This window comes from Heterocephalus glaber, unplaced genomic scaffold, assembly GCF_053883595.1.
Source record: "Heterocephalus glaber isolate CG9 unplaced genomic scaffold, H.glaber_assembly_v1.0 deba00001757, whole genome shotgun sequence".
In the NCBI taxonomy this organism is placed as follows: Eukaryota; Metazoa; Chordata; class Mammalia; order Rodentia; family Bathyergidae; genus Heterocephalus; species Heterocephalus glaber.
The window spans coordinates 4,638,886-4,655,675 of record NW_028258454.1 but is presented as its reverse complement, the minus strand read 5'-3'; the positions used below and the strand labels follow the sequence as shown (position 1 = coordinate 4,655,675).

The window sequence follows — 16,790 nt, the reverse complement described above, 5'->3', positions numbered from 1 at the left end:
AGGTATCAAAGTATGTGTCAGTGCTGAGAGTGAGAGTGGAAGTCAATAATATTGACATTAATATACCTAAATGAGACATTTATTTGATTTGGTTATCATATTAGTCATATTTGGTGTGAATTCATGATAAGATTTATTAACAATCAATAAATATATGTGACGTTAGGGCAGACAAAGAAATTACTATATATGTAGTTACTACTAGTTTTGTTATTGATTGTACAAAATAAATTAGTTCTATGTTATACACATTGCAAATTATTTTCAGTTTGCTCCTTTAATTTTGTTTATGTCTTTATCAGAACATATGTTTGAAATTTGTGTTTCCTTCCAGGTTCTGTATAATGCTTGGAAAGGCTTTCTCAGTCCAGGATTCAAGAACTATTCAGATGTATTTTCTTTTAGTACTTCTTTGGTTTGACTTTTTATTTAAATTTATAATTAAATTATGGACGTGTAAGTTATAAATTCCCAAGTTCATCCACTTAAGCATGTAATTCAACCACTTTTAGCAATTCAGAGTTATGCAACCATCACCATGGTGTAGTTTTTTTTTTGAGACAAGGTCTCATTATATAGTTTGGGCTGGCCTTGAACTCACTATGTAGCCCAGACTGGCCTCAAACTCACAGTGATCCTCCTGCCTTAGCCTCCCAAGTGCTGGGATTATAGGTCTGCAGCACCATGCCTGGCTCCATAATGTGGGGTTTTTTTTTTGCACTTTATTAAATTCTTTTATTGGTACATTGTAGGTATACAACACAATCACATTTCTCATTGGGAATTGTACCTTTACATAATGCATCTTGGTTCTTATTTTTTCCCCATTCCTAGCCCTCCCTTCATGCCCTCCACCCTTCCCTATTTACAAAGACTTTATTTCCATTTCTCATCATTTTTCCTTTCCCTTCTTTCCTTTCCCCTGCCCCTCCCACTACCCCTACCCCTTTGGACCTTTTCTTTCTATTTTACATTATCGATTATTCATTCTAATCATTGGGACATTTTTAGGTATACAATATAATGACATTCATCATTGGAAATTTGCACCTTTACATAATCTCTCTTGGTTCTTATTTTTCACCCTTGCCCAGCCCTCCTTTCAACCCCTCCATTCCTCCCTATTTACAAAGATTTTGTTCCTATTTTTCCATTTTCTCATATTAATCCCATTCCCTTCTATCCATTCCCCTAGCCCTCCCACTTCCTTCCCTTTTGCCCCTTTTCTTCCTATTTCACATGACCTATTATACATTTAGTCCTTATTTACACTTTCAGTTTCTCACACCAGAGAAACTATTACAACAGCTACAATTACAAAACTCATTCATCCAAGGACGTTGGAAGGCAGAAAGGACAGATAGGAGGGTAAATAGCACAGGGGAATAAAAACAAAGTATTCAAATCAGTCCAGGCACAGGGGCTGGCATATGCTAGAAGTTTCTGTAGAAGCAACAGAAAAACTTGTGGTCCATTCAGATTCATAATGGTGTTAAAAATCCACACACTGTTGTCAGGAAGAGTCTGCCTTATGTGTAGCAGAGACAAAAATTCCAATTCTTCAAAGAGAAGGGAATATGCAGAGAACCCTTGGAAGAATGGGTCCCGCCTTCCCTGGCTGGAGGAGAACAGAGAAAAGAGCTGCCACAGCCTCCCTCCAATTCCACCCTTCCCCTCGGGGTGGCAGGCGACTCAGTGGCCTGCAGCAGCCTTCAGTTTGGCAGGAGATGGGTGTGGTGAGGGGAACTTCTTGGCAGAGATGGAGCTCAGCGAAGACTGCAGGTAGACTGTTTTATGGAAGAATCTGTTGCTTAAGAAGACCACCAATGAGAAGAGATGTAACTTGAAAAGGTATGCTTTTCCACGGGTCTTTGCTTCATTGGCGCTGATGATGAATAAAGGAAAGAGGATAGAGAAGAGGCAGCCACTGATAACATATGAGGGATGCATTGCTGTGAGGAAAGCCAAGGGCAGACCAAATCCAAAGTAGTAAGGCCAGTTCCTTTCTATGTTTGACAATCACTGCTGCATTTCAATTCCTTTATTGAACCAATGATATTCAAAGCAGTACAGTGAGTAGAGAAGGGACATATGCAGCAGACTGACCAGCTGGCCAACAAGATGGATGGGAAAGAAACTCACAAACATACCTTGGAGAAGGAAAACAGCCTGCAGCAATAGGTTGAAGAGCATGTCAGCAATTATCTTGCTGACACTGGGGAATGGGTGAGGCTTTCTCCCTGATACCTCAAATGCCAGGTCAGCTATATCTTGAAACCAAATGGCATTCACATATTTGCTAAGCACAAACAGGGGTAGCACCCAAAGAGTGCTGAAACCAACATGAGGAGGAATTCCAGCCACGACCAAAGATATTCATGTAGGGATGGATCGCCAATAACTCGGGCTGTTTCTGACTGAAGCATAGGAATATATATTCGATAAAAGAAGAGGAGACTTAACCAGAATACTCCGCCATTCCAAGCACAGCACTGGAAAATTCTATTAATAATATGTGTTTCACTCTCCTGCTTCTGCTCTGTACTCTGGGCTCTCCTCTGAGCCAAGACACTACTGGCCCTTCTTTGTCGCTGCTCCTTTCTCTTTTGCTGGATTCAAGCGTCTAGCTTTGAGATGGTACAAATGCCCCAGATGGAATCTTTGATTCCCCTCCCAAGGTCCTGGAGAAAGGTTTTGACACTGTCTGCCATCTCTTTACCACCCAGATGTCTTATCAACTACACAGAAGAGAGGGAAGTGTCCCAAAATCTCTCATCATGAGGATCTCATTTGTTTCAGATGCAGAAATAAGCACAATGTAGCTAGTATATGGCAGTATCATAATGGCTTCCTCTTTTTTTTTTTTCCATAGTGTGGTTTTAAAATATTTCTATCACCCTTAAAATGTTCTTTGGATGTTTTGGGGTCCCAAAATGGTGGACCAATGAGTGCCAGCAACTCAACTTCTCCTAGTCAAAGTGCTTAAATTCTGGAAAACAATAGCTTGAAGAGGAATCAAAGTGAGTGGAGGTAACAAAGATACATCATGTCAAGGTACAAGCTCCCAATGATGAATGTAACTGTATTGTATACCTAAAATGTACTAATAAACTTCATGGAAAACAAAAAGTGAGTGGTGGTCACCCAGGATCCACAAGGGAACTGATAGAGGAGAAGAAAATAGAATTAAGTGATAAAGAAGAAATAGATCACACCATGGATAAGAGACCATGCAGCACTGCAACAGTGGTTGGTAAGGTGAAACTAACAACTTTTTTTGCTCACAGAGAAGCAGAGAGCTGCATTAGGACCAAAAGAATCACTGGCAATTGGAGCCAGCAAGGAAAATATGGGACATTGCCTCCAAAGTGGCCTTCTGTAGTCAACAGTTATGACAGTACCCCAAGCCACAATTGCAGAACAAGAGCTGGAGAGGGTGCCATGGTAGGGAAGGGCTGAAAGTTTGAACCTGGGTCCCAGAGCAGCCCCCTAGTTCTTCACATTGCAAAGTTCCTGAGTAGATGAGGGGAAGACAGTCATGGGAGACTGCCAGTAGTTGGAGAGCAGAGATAGGGGAGTTCTGCTGAGAGGGGCTGGTGAACACAGACCTGGCTCCTGTGGTCAGTGGCCAGGTTCAGCCTGAGTTACACCAGATTAGAAGCTCATGTTGGCACCATCTTCTCACTGTAAGCAGAACTCTGTACTCTGCAACATTCTGGGAGCAGACTGCCATGTGAGACTTCTAGCATGAACACATCCTGGCTTGAGCTTCACTCCTTAACCCTAGGCTGAGGAAAAGTCACTTATCCAAAACAGTAGAGCACTTTCTTTTATTATTCTTTATTTGATTATATTATTTTTCAATTTTATTTTACTTTTTAAAATTATTTGCTGTTTTCCTCTTTCTGTAAACCCCTTTTGATTCCATTATTTTACTCCTTTTTCTTTTATGAGCATGTCTAAGTGTGGTTCTCTTCCTCTTGCATTTTTCCTCCCAATAGTTTATAGAGGCTAAGTAAATTCTTCCTTGTCCCTTTATATCCCTCCTACTGTTATCTTTATCTCTTTACTTGACTATTTCTCCTGTGTGTTATTCATTCTCAATTTTTTCTTTCCTCTCCCCCTTTTTATGTGTCTCAATTTAACTTTTTCTTTAATATTTATATCAGTCACAGAATCTTTTCCCATTCCCATTTCTTACTACCAATTTACCCAGTTTTTCTTGTTATCCATTTCTAAATATATAACATACCCTTACCATCATTAGCATCTTTTGTCTTCCCCATTTCCTCCTTCCCATACCACAGGGCTGAGAACTTAAAAAAATACTTTTGCCTTTTTCTCTTCTATTCCCCACTCTGGCATTACCTGGTCCCCAACCCTTCTGGGCTATAGACAACTGATTCTATGAAATTACTCTTGAATAGTGTTTTTCACCATTAGAGGAGATATGGCCATTCCATTTAGTGCATATTAATTGTGAATAAGACTTGGGTTGTTATGATGCTTACACTGAAAGTGTGTATTCCTTCTCTAGGTTAAAGGGAGATCCAAAACAGGGTCTCATGGTGTGTTGTTTCTCAACCAGCCCTGATAGATACCACTGTAGTGGATTAGCCTGTCACTACTTGTCACTGATTTGATTACATTGTAATAATTTTGACTCAGTGGATAAACTATTAAACAGATTCAATGCAGTCCCAATCAAAATACCAGCAACAGCTGGGTGTGGAGGTGCACACCTGTAATCCAAGCACTTGGGAGGCTGACACAGGATTGCTGCAAGTTCAAGGCCAGTCTGGTCTACATAGTGAGTTCAAGGCCAGCCTGAACTACATAGCAAGATCCTGTCTACAAACCAACCAACCAACAGCATACTTTACAGATCTAGAGAAAACAGTCTTAAAATTCAAATGGAGCCAAAAGACTTCCAGAAGACCAAAAACAATTTTGGGCAACAAGAACAAAGCAGGAGGCATAGCAATACCTGACTTCAAGTTATATTACAACACAACAGTGATACAAAACCACATGGTACTGGACCAAAAACAGACGTGTGGGTCAGTGGAATAGAACTGAGGATACAGAAACATTCTCAAACATATTCTGCTATTTGAGCTTTGACAAAGGGGCCAAAAGCATATGTTGAAGGAAAGATGGCCTATTCAAGTGGTACTGGGAAAACTGGTTATCTGTGTGCAGAAGATTGAAACTGGACCCTCATCTTTCACCATATGCTATAATAAATTAAAATAAAAATGGATCATAGATCTAAACATTACATCAGAAACATTAAGCCTACTGAAAGATAAAATAGGTAGAACACTTGAAACATAGGTGTAGGAAAAGATTTTCTAAACAAAACCTCAATTGCTGGAGAAATAGCAGCAAGAATCAACAAATGAGATTATATCAGGCTAAAAAGTTCTGTGCAGCAAAAGAATCAATCAATAGAGTGAAGGGACAACCTATAGAATGGGAAAAATTTTTTGCCAGCTACTCTTCAGACAGAAGACTATTGTATAGAATATACAAAGAACTAAAAAGGAAAACACCTAAAATTTAAGATCCAGTCAAGAAATGGGGAAGATAAATCAACAGATACTTCACAGAGGAGGACATACAAATGATCAACAAGTATATGAAAAACAGTCAACATTTCTAGACATTAGAGAAATGCCAGTTAAAACAGTGCTTCTGTCTTACTCTAGAAAGAATGGCAATCATCATGAAATCAAACAATAACAAATGCTGGCAAGGCTGTGGTTAAAAAGAAACCTTCTTTCATTGTTGGTGGGAATGTGAAATAGTACAGTCATTATGAAAATCAGTATGGAGATTTCTAGAAGAACTGAAATTAGAAATTCCATATGAACCAATGATCACTCTACTCGGTATCTTCCCCAAAGAGCTTAAGACATCATACTACAGTGACACGTTATACTAATGTTTATAGCAGCACAACTTGAAATAGCTAAATCATGGAAACAGCCTGTATACCCATCAACAAATGATTGGATAAAGAAAATGTGGTATCTGTATATCATGGAATACTACTTGGCTGTAAAGAATGACAGATTTAAGACATTTGTGGGAAAATGGATGCACCTGGAAAATATGATATTGAGTGAAATAAACCACACACATGGGCTTAAATGCCATATAATATCTCTCCTTTGAGCAAGGTGAAGTACAAACAAAGAGAATGATAAAGTTAGATATAAGGGAACAAGGAGATGGGTCTCTTGCAATAGGAAAGTGTTCCAAGGGAAAAAAGCATGAAGGATGAAGAGGAAGTGAAGGGGAAATAAAAAGAACAAAGATATGCCATGTACAGGAACATAATAACCTCAAATAATGTTAACCTTATATACCATAATGTGAGCCAAGATTAATAATATCAACAAGAATGAAAAATGGGACAGGGGAACTGGAGGAAGCATGGGGAGGGAAGGGGATTAAAAAAAAGAAGCTGCGGTATGTACATGTAACCATTCTCCAAAATGATTGTAAACTGCGTGAACTGTACTAATAAAATTAAAAATTAAAAAATATTCTTTGTGCCACTTGTAACATATTATATTTTGAGTATTTTATTATGAATTTCTTTGTGAAATTTGGATGGAAGGAATGGGGTAGGCAAATGTAGAAAATACAAACAGACACAAAGACATTTATAAAAGTAGGAATCTGATTTTTTTTCTCCTCAGATGGCTATCGTATTTTCCTAACATCTTGGGCTCATGGAGTTGGAATGTTATCATAAACTAATTCCTTTTATACAAGAACAAAGAAGAGACAATGTGTTCTTATTCTATATAGGATAGAGTATTCTATTTTTCATTTTATATTCTGTTCTATTCTATTAACTAATATTTATTTATCTGGAATAACTGTACTTTTAATTTTTTATTTATTTTTGGTACCAGAGATTGAACTCAGGTCCTTGCGGTTGCAAGGCGGGTGGCGGAACCACTGAGCTAAATCCCTGGCCCATAACTGTATTTTTTAAATTAGTGAAGTATTATGATTTTTTTTTTTGGTGTTGGGGATCAAACTTGGGACCTTGTGCTTGTGAGGCAGGTGGCAGAACTACTGAGCTACATCCCCAGCCCAGTATTATGATGTTTTAATCATTGAGGTGCTAGCTTCCAATTATTACTTTTTTTCATATTTTCCCTAAACATCTTGGGTATTTATTATTTAGGTCATTTTGTCAAGTTTTTCAATTTTTCACAAAATGCATTTTTCCTGTATTTTAAAAAATTGCTAGCACATTGAATTTTAAATTCAGCAGGGAGAATTAATCTCTACAAAAAAGTCCAGTTTCCTATTCAAGACTAAACGTGTTTTTCTATTAAAAAAATCTTTAGCTGTCTCTAGTTGAATTGAAAAATTCTCTTTACTCAGGACCTACATGTTCTCATTTATTCCAAGCTTTTTGTTTCATTATTGAAATTAACATTTGTATATGATTATTAAGTGGAATATTATTTGTATCTAGCCATCTAATTGACTCTATAACTTCTACTAATATGTATTTTTTTAGTTGATCATCTGAGTTTTTGATATATCTCATGATATATTTTTTAAATAATGATATTAGACATCTTTATCTTATTCTTTTTTTTTTTGGTACCGGGGATCAAACTCAGGACCTTGTGCTTGAGGCAGGCATGGTGCCACTGAGCTAAATCCCCAGCCCCTTTATCTTATTCTTGTCTTGACTGGGAACGTTCTAGTCTTTTACTATAAACTATGAAGCTAGATTTTGGTAGTTCGTACTGATATCTATTTCACTAAGTGTTAGCTTCTTTTTCTTTTTTTAAACCAGAAACAAATGTTCAATTTTTAAAAAGGTTTACATCTATCTTTAAAATTTTCAGGAAAAGAATTCTGCCTCCTTTGCAGGATTCACTTCTTAGTAGTTTTTTGGAGAGTGGTCCCTTTATTTTGTCCTCTGCTTCATGACATCAAACTCTATGCTGGTTCTCCTTTGTTCCTAACATTTATATTGTCTTAGGTGGTTTTTGTCTCTTCAACTTTTGTCTCCTTGTTTGTGTAATTTTTTTCCAAGACTGCCTTACAGATCACTGACTTGGTTTTCTGCCATTTTTGATTATGTTCCTTTCTATATTTAGCTTATTGCTTTGTCCTTTATGGTATTGTTTTATTCCTGTTTTTCTCTTTAACATTGCCATCTCACTTAAAATTTAAAGCCTACCATCTATCATCTGATCATGATCTTTCATCTTTCAAAACACAGAGTTAATATTTTTAAAAAATTTTTCTCAAGTGTGAGACCTTCTTTAAGGACAAGAAAGATTTGTTGTCCTGAAATTTATTCTGTTTCTTGGGATGCTTGTTCTCTTCAAGTGTGTCATATACTTGATTTTTATGTGTGTTCAGTTCTCTGCTTCTTTCTTTCTTTCTTTCTCCCCTTGTTTTATAAATTTTTTCATTGTTATCATGATATTTCTTTTCAGCTCACTGGAATCTATAGGGGCAGCAGTCTCCCTTAGGCCTTCAATTTGGCCAGCTGTCAAACAAGTGAATTCTTTTAGACTGACTTTCCATTATGGCAGGGAATATGTTGTCTTTCAACATCTATTTCCCTTTCTTCCTTTGTAATAGACACTTGGAATTTGACTTCCTCCTAGTACAATGATGTTGAAAGTGCCCAGTCCCTGTAGGAGGAAGCCCAAATTACATGAATGTGGTCAGGTCCCATGACCCTAGATGGCAATATTTCTTATGAGGTTTGTATATGTAGTTTCAGCAAACCTTTTTAGTCTTCTTGCAAAAGGAATATGTATTCATTCAGCTAGGAACATCTCCTCCTGTGAACACATAGATAAAATAGACAAAAAGAAATACGTTAAAGTCATCAGAACTTCCTCTCAGAGGTAACCACTGTTAACATCTTATTGTATATTATTTGTCTTGTTATTTACACATGTATCTTTTCCAACATAAAAAGAGATAATGCTATTTCATAGCTTGATATTTTCCATTTAATGCTGCAAGTAACTTTGCTTTTTATGTGTTAATACTTTTACAAAATTACTTTTAAGGCACTGAATCAGCCCGCTGCAGAAAGGCAGGTCTGTGGATGCCATAGCAACATCGTGAGTTGCGCGGAACACGCCAAATCAGCCCGCACCCCGGCAGCAATCCACTGGACCCCCCACCCCCCTGCTCCTCTGGACAGCCACTTGGTTCCACACTACAAAGATGCAGAGGACACCGGACCACCAGGCCACTGTACTGGGTAAGTTGGAGTTATCTTCACCTCCCATCAGGACTGGGTCTATCTTCAGGGGAAGGGCAGCTGGAACCTGCAATACAACTCTGCAGAGTTCAACCCTACAGGAGGACAGGGAGCTCAACTTGGGACTTGCAGCTAGAAATCTGCCTGAATCTCATGGGTCAGCCACTAGCTTGCTGAGACTCATTGACTTATATCTGCACACTGCAACCCACATTGTCTATTGTGACAGCAGAGACATACCTTGAAAGAGGTCCTTCATCTTCATGGTTATTTTTTATTCCCAAAATTAGTTTTATTATTTTGTTTTTTTCTCTTTTCTTTTCTTTTGCTCCTCTTTAATTTTTTTCCTACTCTTTGCAAATATTTGTTTTTCTCTCCTTTTTTTCTTTTCTTTTCTCTTTCCTTTCTCTCTCTCTTACACTCACTCTCTTGCTCTCCCACATTGTTCGTCTTCCCTTTTTGTCCCTGTTTTGGTCCTCATTCAGAGTTCTTCTTTATTTTCCTATTATTCACTTTTTCCTTCTCAACTGTGTCCTCTGACCACGCTGCTAACCTTCCCCTATCCTTCTTCCCATCTATCCATCCCTCCTCAACCCCTTCTAACTCCCCATCCCAAAAGGTAAAGTTGTTATATTGAAGAGTTTATTCTCTATATGTTGAGTTGGTCCACGATCTTGATTTAATTCACACAGCTAAAGGTGATAGATTAATAACTACCACAAAATGACATTTTTGAAAATGTACTTGATGCCATGGTGTTGCTGATTGTATCACTTGGGCTAAGGTGTTGGTATTGATCTAGTCAATAAACCTTCCTAGTATAAGGAAAATGAGATAGCCTTAGAGTCATTAGAGACTCAAAACTTAAAGACCAGCTATATCTGGAAGACTCTTCTGAGAAGCAATCATTACATAAGGGTTCTAATTACAAGCAACAAAGATACCTACAATAAGCAGTTTCAAACTATCAATCCAGGAGTTAAACCAAGGACAGTACCAAAAACAAAAATGAGAAGACATTTAAGCAAGGCACAAACTCAGACTTCCACCCCACCAAGGGTAAATCCTGGGGGAAATGAGATGGAAAAGTCCCATAACCAACCACCTGGATAGCCTGAACTGAAAGCACAGGAAGTAGCAAAACAGATGAATGAGGCTCTAGAAAAATTCAAAGCAGAAATAATCTCCCAGATATCTGCAGAGATGGTGAGCAGAGTGAAAGATATGATTAGAGGATCTAGAACAAAAACAGATAAAAAAATAGACGAGCTCAGAAACATTCTGGAAGCCATGAATACTCAGCATAAGAAAGAAATGGAATCCATGAAACAGATTCAAACAGATATTCAGGAGATCAAAAACTCCATTGCAAGTATCCACAACAGATTAAGGGAATCTGAAGATAGAATATCAGATATAGAAGACAGGATCATGGTTAGAGACCATGAAAATAGAAATTTCTTAAAAATAGTAAGGGACCATGAGAAATCAATCCAACAACTGCTAGATGATGCAAAGAAGAATAACACAAGACTGATAGGAGTCCATGAAAAAACAGGAGAAAGCACAATTGACATAAAAAATCTGTTCACAGAAGTAATACTGGAAAACTTCCCAGACAGAGGTAGAGAATTGGACATACGGATAAGTGAGGCATATAGAACTCCAACTAGCCATGATCAAAAAAAACTACATCTAGACATATAATGGTCAAGATTCCAGAAACCCAACAGAAAAACAAAATTCTACAAGCAGCTAGAGAAAAGAAACAAATCACCTACAAAGGAAAGCCCATCAGAATCACAGCAGACTTCTCAACACAAACCCTCAAATCAAGGAGAGCCTGGAGTGAAGTATTTCAAGCCCTAAAAGAAAACAACTTCCAACCTAGACTGTTGTGTCCTGCAAAATTATATTTCAAAATTGATAGGGAAATTAGATACTTCCATGACAAGGAACACCTGAAAAATTTCATGAACACCAAACCAGCACGACAAGCAATTCTAAACAATATCCTAGAAAAAAAGCAATGAAGGTCACAACTCCATGAGGCTCAACAGAGGGAAGCCACCAGGCAAGGTAAGACACTAAAGGGAAAGGGGGAAAAATAAGAAATAAAAGAGCCAACAAAAGTAAAACATCATGACAAGGATAAATCAATATCTATCAATTATAACCATCAATGTTAATGGCCTCAATTCACCAATCAAAAGAAATAGACTGGCAGAATGGATTAAAAAGGAAAATGCAACAATATGCTGTATACAAGAAACACACCTAACTCAAAAAGAAGATCATAGACTGAAAGTAAAAGGATGGAAAACAGTTCTCCATACCACAGGAACCCAGAAGAAAGCAGGGGTAGCAATCTTATTTGTAGACAAAGTTGATTTCAAACCAAAACTAATTAAGAGAGACAAAGATGGTCACTACATCCTTGTGAAGGGAACAATCCAAGAGGAAGAGATGACAATCCTAAATATATATGTACCAAATACAAATACCTCCAACTATACAAAACAAATATGAATAGACATGAAAAACCAAATAAACACTAAAACAATTGCAGTGGGGGACCACGATACCCCACTATCACAAATAGACAGATCATCTAGACAAAAAGTTAATAAGGAAATTCTAGAACTGAACCAAGCTATTGAACAAATGGACTTAGTAGATGTTTACAGTGTGTTCCACCCCACAAAATCGGAATACACATTCTTTTTGGCTGCACACGGGTAATTCTCCAGAATAGATCACATGCTAGCTCATAGTACATATCTAAGTAAATGTAAAAGAATAGAATTTACTCCCTGTATATTATCAGACCATAGTGCAATAAAATTGGAGATCAATAGCATAAGAAACCGCAAAACCCCAACAAACACATGGAAACTGAATAACACCCTCTTGAACAACCAATGGGTCACAGAAGTAATTAAAGAAGAAATTAAACAGTTTCTACAAGTAAATGAAAATGCCAGTACCACATACAGGAATCTATGGGACACAATGAATGCACTTCTACATGGGAACTTTATAGCAGTGAATGCCCATATTAGGAAAACAGAGAAAACTCAGATAAATAACCTAATGCAGCACCTCAAGCTCCTAGAAAAAGAAGAGCATAACGAATCCAAAGCTTGTACAAGAGAGGAAATTATAAAGATCAGGGCAGAAATCAATGCAATGGAGACTAAGAGAACAATACAAAAAAAATCAATGAATCAAAGAGTTGGTTTTTTGAAAGACTAAATAAAATTGATAAACCTTTAGCCAACCTTATCAAAAGAAGGAAAGAAAAGGCACAAATACATGCAATTAAGAATGAAAAAGGTGAAGTCACAACAGATCCAACAGAAAACCAGAGGATCATCAATACCTACTTTGAGAACCTCTATTCCAATAAAATGGAAAACACAGAAGAAATGAGCAGATTCCTAGATAAATACGAATTGCCAAAGTTAAATGAAGAAGGTATAGAAATTCCAGAGGTCTGCACATGCCCTAACGAGGTCGTGAATCATGCCGAACAGGCCTAATCAGCCCGTGCCCCAGCAACAATCCTGCTCCTCTGTACAGCCACCTGGTTCAACACTACAAAGACGCAGAGGACACCGGACCACCAGACCACAGTACTGAGTCCAGCTGCTCCCGGCCCAGAGGTAAGGGCTTCTGAACTGCTGTCCCACTGTTCCTGGTCCAGAGGAAGGGGCTTCCCGGACACCATCCCTCTCACTGCTCCCAGCCCACAGGAAAGGGCTTTTGGGACACCATCCCTACTGCTGCTCCTGGCCCCTGTCCCAAGTCTCCCAGCTCAGAGGAGGTAATCCGTGCAGGCACCAACAGTCCCCCGCCCCCAGTTGAAATTAGAAAAAACATAAATAAGTCTCAAAACCAGACTTCCAGATCACCTACAGCAACCCCAAAGGGAAATGAGATGGAACACTCTGTTACTCAACCACCGGGACCCACTGAATTGGCAACAAAAGGGGATCTGGAAAAAATGAAATCAGAAATAATTTCTCAGAAAACAGGAGAAATGGTGCCCCTAGTGCAAGACATGATTAATAAATCTAGAGAGGAGCTCAGGAACATGATGGAATCCCAACATAGGAAACAAATGGAATCCATAAAACAGATACAAATAGATTTCTAAGAGATGAAAAACTCCATTGAAAATCTACACAGCAGAATGAGCCAATGTAAGGACAGAATTTCAGATATAGAAGATAAGATTGCAAATAATGAGCAGGAAAAGAAAAATTGCTTCAAAATTATAAGGGAACATACATGAGAAATCAATCCAGTAGCTGCTAGATGATGCAAAGAAGAATAACATAAGACTGATTGGAGTCAATGAAGAAACAGGAGACAGTGCAGATGACATAAAAAAAACTCTTCATAGAAATAATAGCAGAAAACTTCCCAAGCAGGGGAAAAGAGCTTGACATACAGATAAGTGAGGCATATAGGACTCCAAATAGCCTTGATCAAAAAAAATCTACACATAGGCATATAATTGTTAAGATTCCAGAAACACAACAGAAGAACAAAGTTCTATAAGCAGTTAGAGAAAAGAAACAAATCACATACAAAGGAAAGCCCATCAGAATCAGAGCAGACTTCTCAACACAGACCATCAAGACAAGAGCTTGGAGTGACATATTCCAAGGCCCAGAAGAAAACAGCTTCCAACCCAGATTGATGTACCCTGCAAAACTATCTTTCAAAACGGATGGAGAAATAAGATACTTTCATGTCAAAGAGCACCTTAGGAACTTCATGAACACTAAACCAGCACTCCAAATAATTTTACACAATATCCTAGGATCAGACACTGAGGATCACAACCCCAGAAAGCAAAGCAGAATGAACGCATCTGGCATGACAAGAAATTAAATGTGAAGGGGGAGAGCCCAACAATAAGAAAAAGTCATGGCAATGATAAGTCAATACGTTTCCATTATAACCATCAATGTTAATGGTCTCAATTCACCAATCAAAAGAAATAGACTGGTAGAATGGGTCAAGAAGCAAGATCCAACAATATGCTGCATACAAGAAACACACTTCATTCGAAAGGAAACTCATAGACTGAAAGTTAAAGGGTGGAAAACAATGCTCCACATGACAGGAACCCGAAAAAAAGCAGGAGTAGCTATCCTCTTGGCAGATCAAGTAGATTTTAAACCAACACTGATGAAGAGAGATGAAGAAGGACACTACATCCTTGTAAAGGGAAGAATCCAAGAGGAAGAGATGGCAATCATAAATATCTATGCACCAAACACTAGTGCACCGAACTATATAAAATAAATACTAACGGACATGAAAAGTCATCTATGCACTAATACAATTGTAGTGGGGGACCTCAACACCCCACTGTCACAGATAGATCAACTAGACAAAAAATAAGTAAGGAAATACTAGAACTCAATCGAACTCTTGAACAAATGAACTTAACAGATGTTTACAGAGTCTTCCACCCCACAAAATCAGAATACACATTCTTCTCAGCTGCACATGGGTCATTCTCCAAAATAGACCACATACTCACACATAGAACATGTTTAAGTAAGTGCAAAGGAATTGAAATTATCCCCTGTATATTATCAGACCATAGTACAATGAAAATGGAGATCCATAGACAAAGAAACCACAAGAATTTCATAAATGTGGAAATTGAACAACACACTTCTGAATAACCAATGGGTCATAGAGGAAATTAAAGAAGAAAGCAGACAGTTCGTTCAATTAAATGACAATGACAACACAATATATCAGAATCTATGAGACACAACGAAAGCAGTCTTACGAGGGAAATTCATAGCAGTGAATACACATATTAGGAAAACAGAACGAGCCCAATTAAACAACCTGATGCTGAACCTCAAGCTTCTAGAAAAAGAAGAGCAGGACAAGCCCAAAGCTCATACAAGGGAGGAAATTATAAAGATCAGAGGAGAAATCAATGCAATGGAGACTAAGAGAACGATACAAAAAATCAATGAAGCCAAGAGTTGCTTCTTTGAAAGAATCAACAAAATTGACAAACCTTTGGCCAAACTTGTCAGAAAAAGGAAAGAAAAGGCCCAAATCCATGCAATTAGGAATGAAAAGGGTGAAATTATACAGACAGACCCAGCAGAAATCCAGAGGAACATCAATACCTACTTCCAGAACCTATATGCCAATAAGATGGACAACACAGAAGAAATGGACAGATTCCTAGATACATATGAATTCCCAAAGTTGAACGAAGAAGACCTAAAAATTCTGAACAATCCAATATCAACCAATGAAATTGAAAATGTAATTAAAAACTTATCAACTAAGAAAAGCCCGGGCCCTGATGGCTTCACTGCTGAAATCTACAAGACATTTAGAGAGGAACTGCTGCCACTACTGATTAAACTCTTCAATGAAATTGAAAGGGAAGCAATCCTCCCAAATTCATTCCTGGAAGCAAGCATCACCTTGATCCCCAAAGCAGAGAAAGACCGAACTGAAAAGGAGAACTATAAGCCAATCTCACTAATGAACATAGATGCAAAAATCCTTAATAAGATAATGGCAAACAGAATGCAGAAGATCATCAAGAAGATCATACACCCTGATCAAGTGGAATTCATCCCAGGGATGCAGGGATGGTTCAATATACGCAAATCAATCAATGTAATACACTATATCAAGAGAGCCAAGGACAAAAACTATATGATTATCTCCATAGGTGCAGAAAAAGCACTTGACAAAATCCAACATGCATTTATGATAAAAACACTACAAAACATTGGAATAGATGGTCTCTACCTCAAACTGATAGAAGCCATCTATGAAAAACCAACAGCCAGTATCATACTAAATGGTCAAAAACTGGAATCCTTCACACTCAAATCAGGAACAAGACAAGGATGTCCACTATCACCACTCTTGTTCAATATAGTTCTGGAAACATTAGCCATGACAATTAGACAAGAGAAAGAAATAAAAGGAATAAAGATGGGAAATGAAGAAGTCAAATTGTCATTATTTGCAGATGACATGATACTCTATATAGAAGACCCAGAGAACTCCACCAAAAGTCTTCTAGACTTAATAACCAAATTCAGTCAAGTAGCTGGTTACAAGGTCAACACACAAAAATCAATAGCTTTCCTCTACACCAATGACAGACTCACTGAGAGAGAAATAGGGCAAATAATTCCTTTCACAATAGCATCCAAAAAACTGAAATACCTAGGAATCATCCTAACGAAAGAAATCAAAGACCTCTTTCTGAAAACTATGGCACTCTGAAAAGAGAGATTGAAGATGATATCAGAAAATGGACAGACATCCCCTGCTCCTGCATAGGAAGGATTAATATAGTGAAAATGGCCATACTTCCAAAACTGCTATATAGATTTAATGCAATTCCAATTGAGATCCCAGCAGCATTCTTCATGGACCTTGAGAAAACAATCCAAAAATTCATTTGGAGCAAGAAGAGACCCAGAATAGCAAAAGCAATTCTAGG

At 37.9% G+C, this 16,790-nt stretch overlaps 1 long non-coding RNA gene and 1 pseudogene across 1 annotated transcript in view; one reads left to right on the top strand and one right to left on the bottom strand.

Annotated features, from left to right (window-relative positions):
* The window catches only part of LOC147821241 (uncharacterized), a 167,912-nt gene that overhangs the window by 57,524 nt on the left and 93,598 nt on the right, over window positions 1–16,790 (top strand). The window contains exon 3 of the long non-coding RNA XR_015447413.1: window positions 9,075–9,271. This is a non-coding gene — a long non-coding RNA (uncharacterized LOC147821241). The remainder of the gene's footprint in view (window positions 1–9,074; window positions 9,272–16,790) is intronic.
* Window positions 1,587–2,726, bottom strand: LOC101705911 (etoposide-induced protein 2.4 homolog pseudogene; annotated as a pseudogene).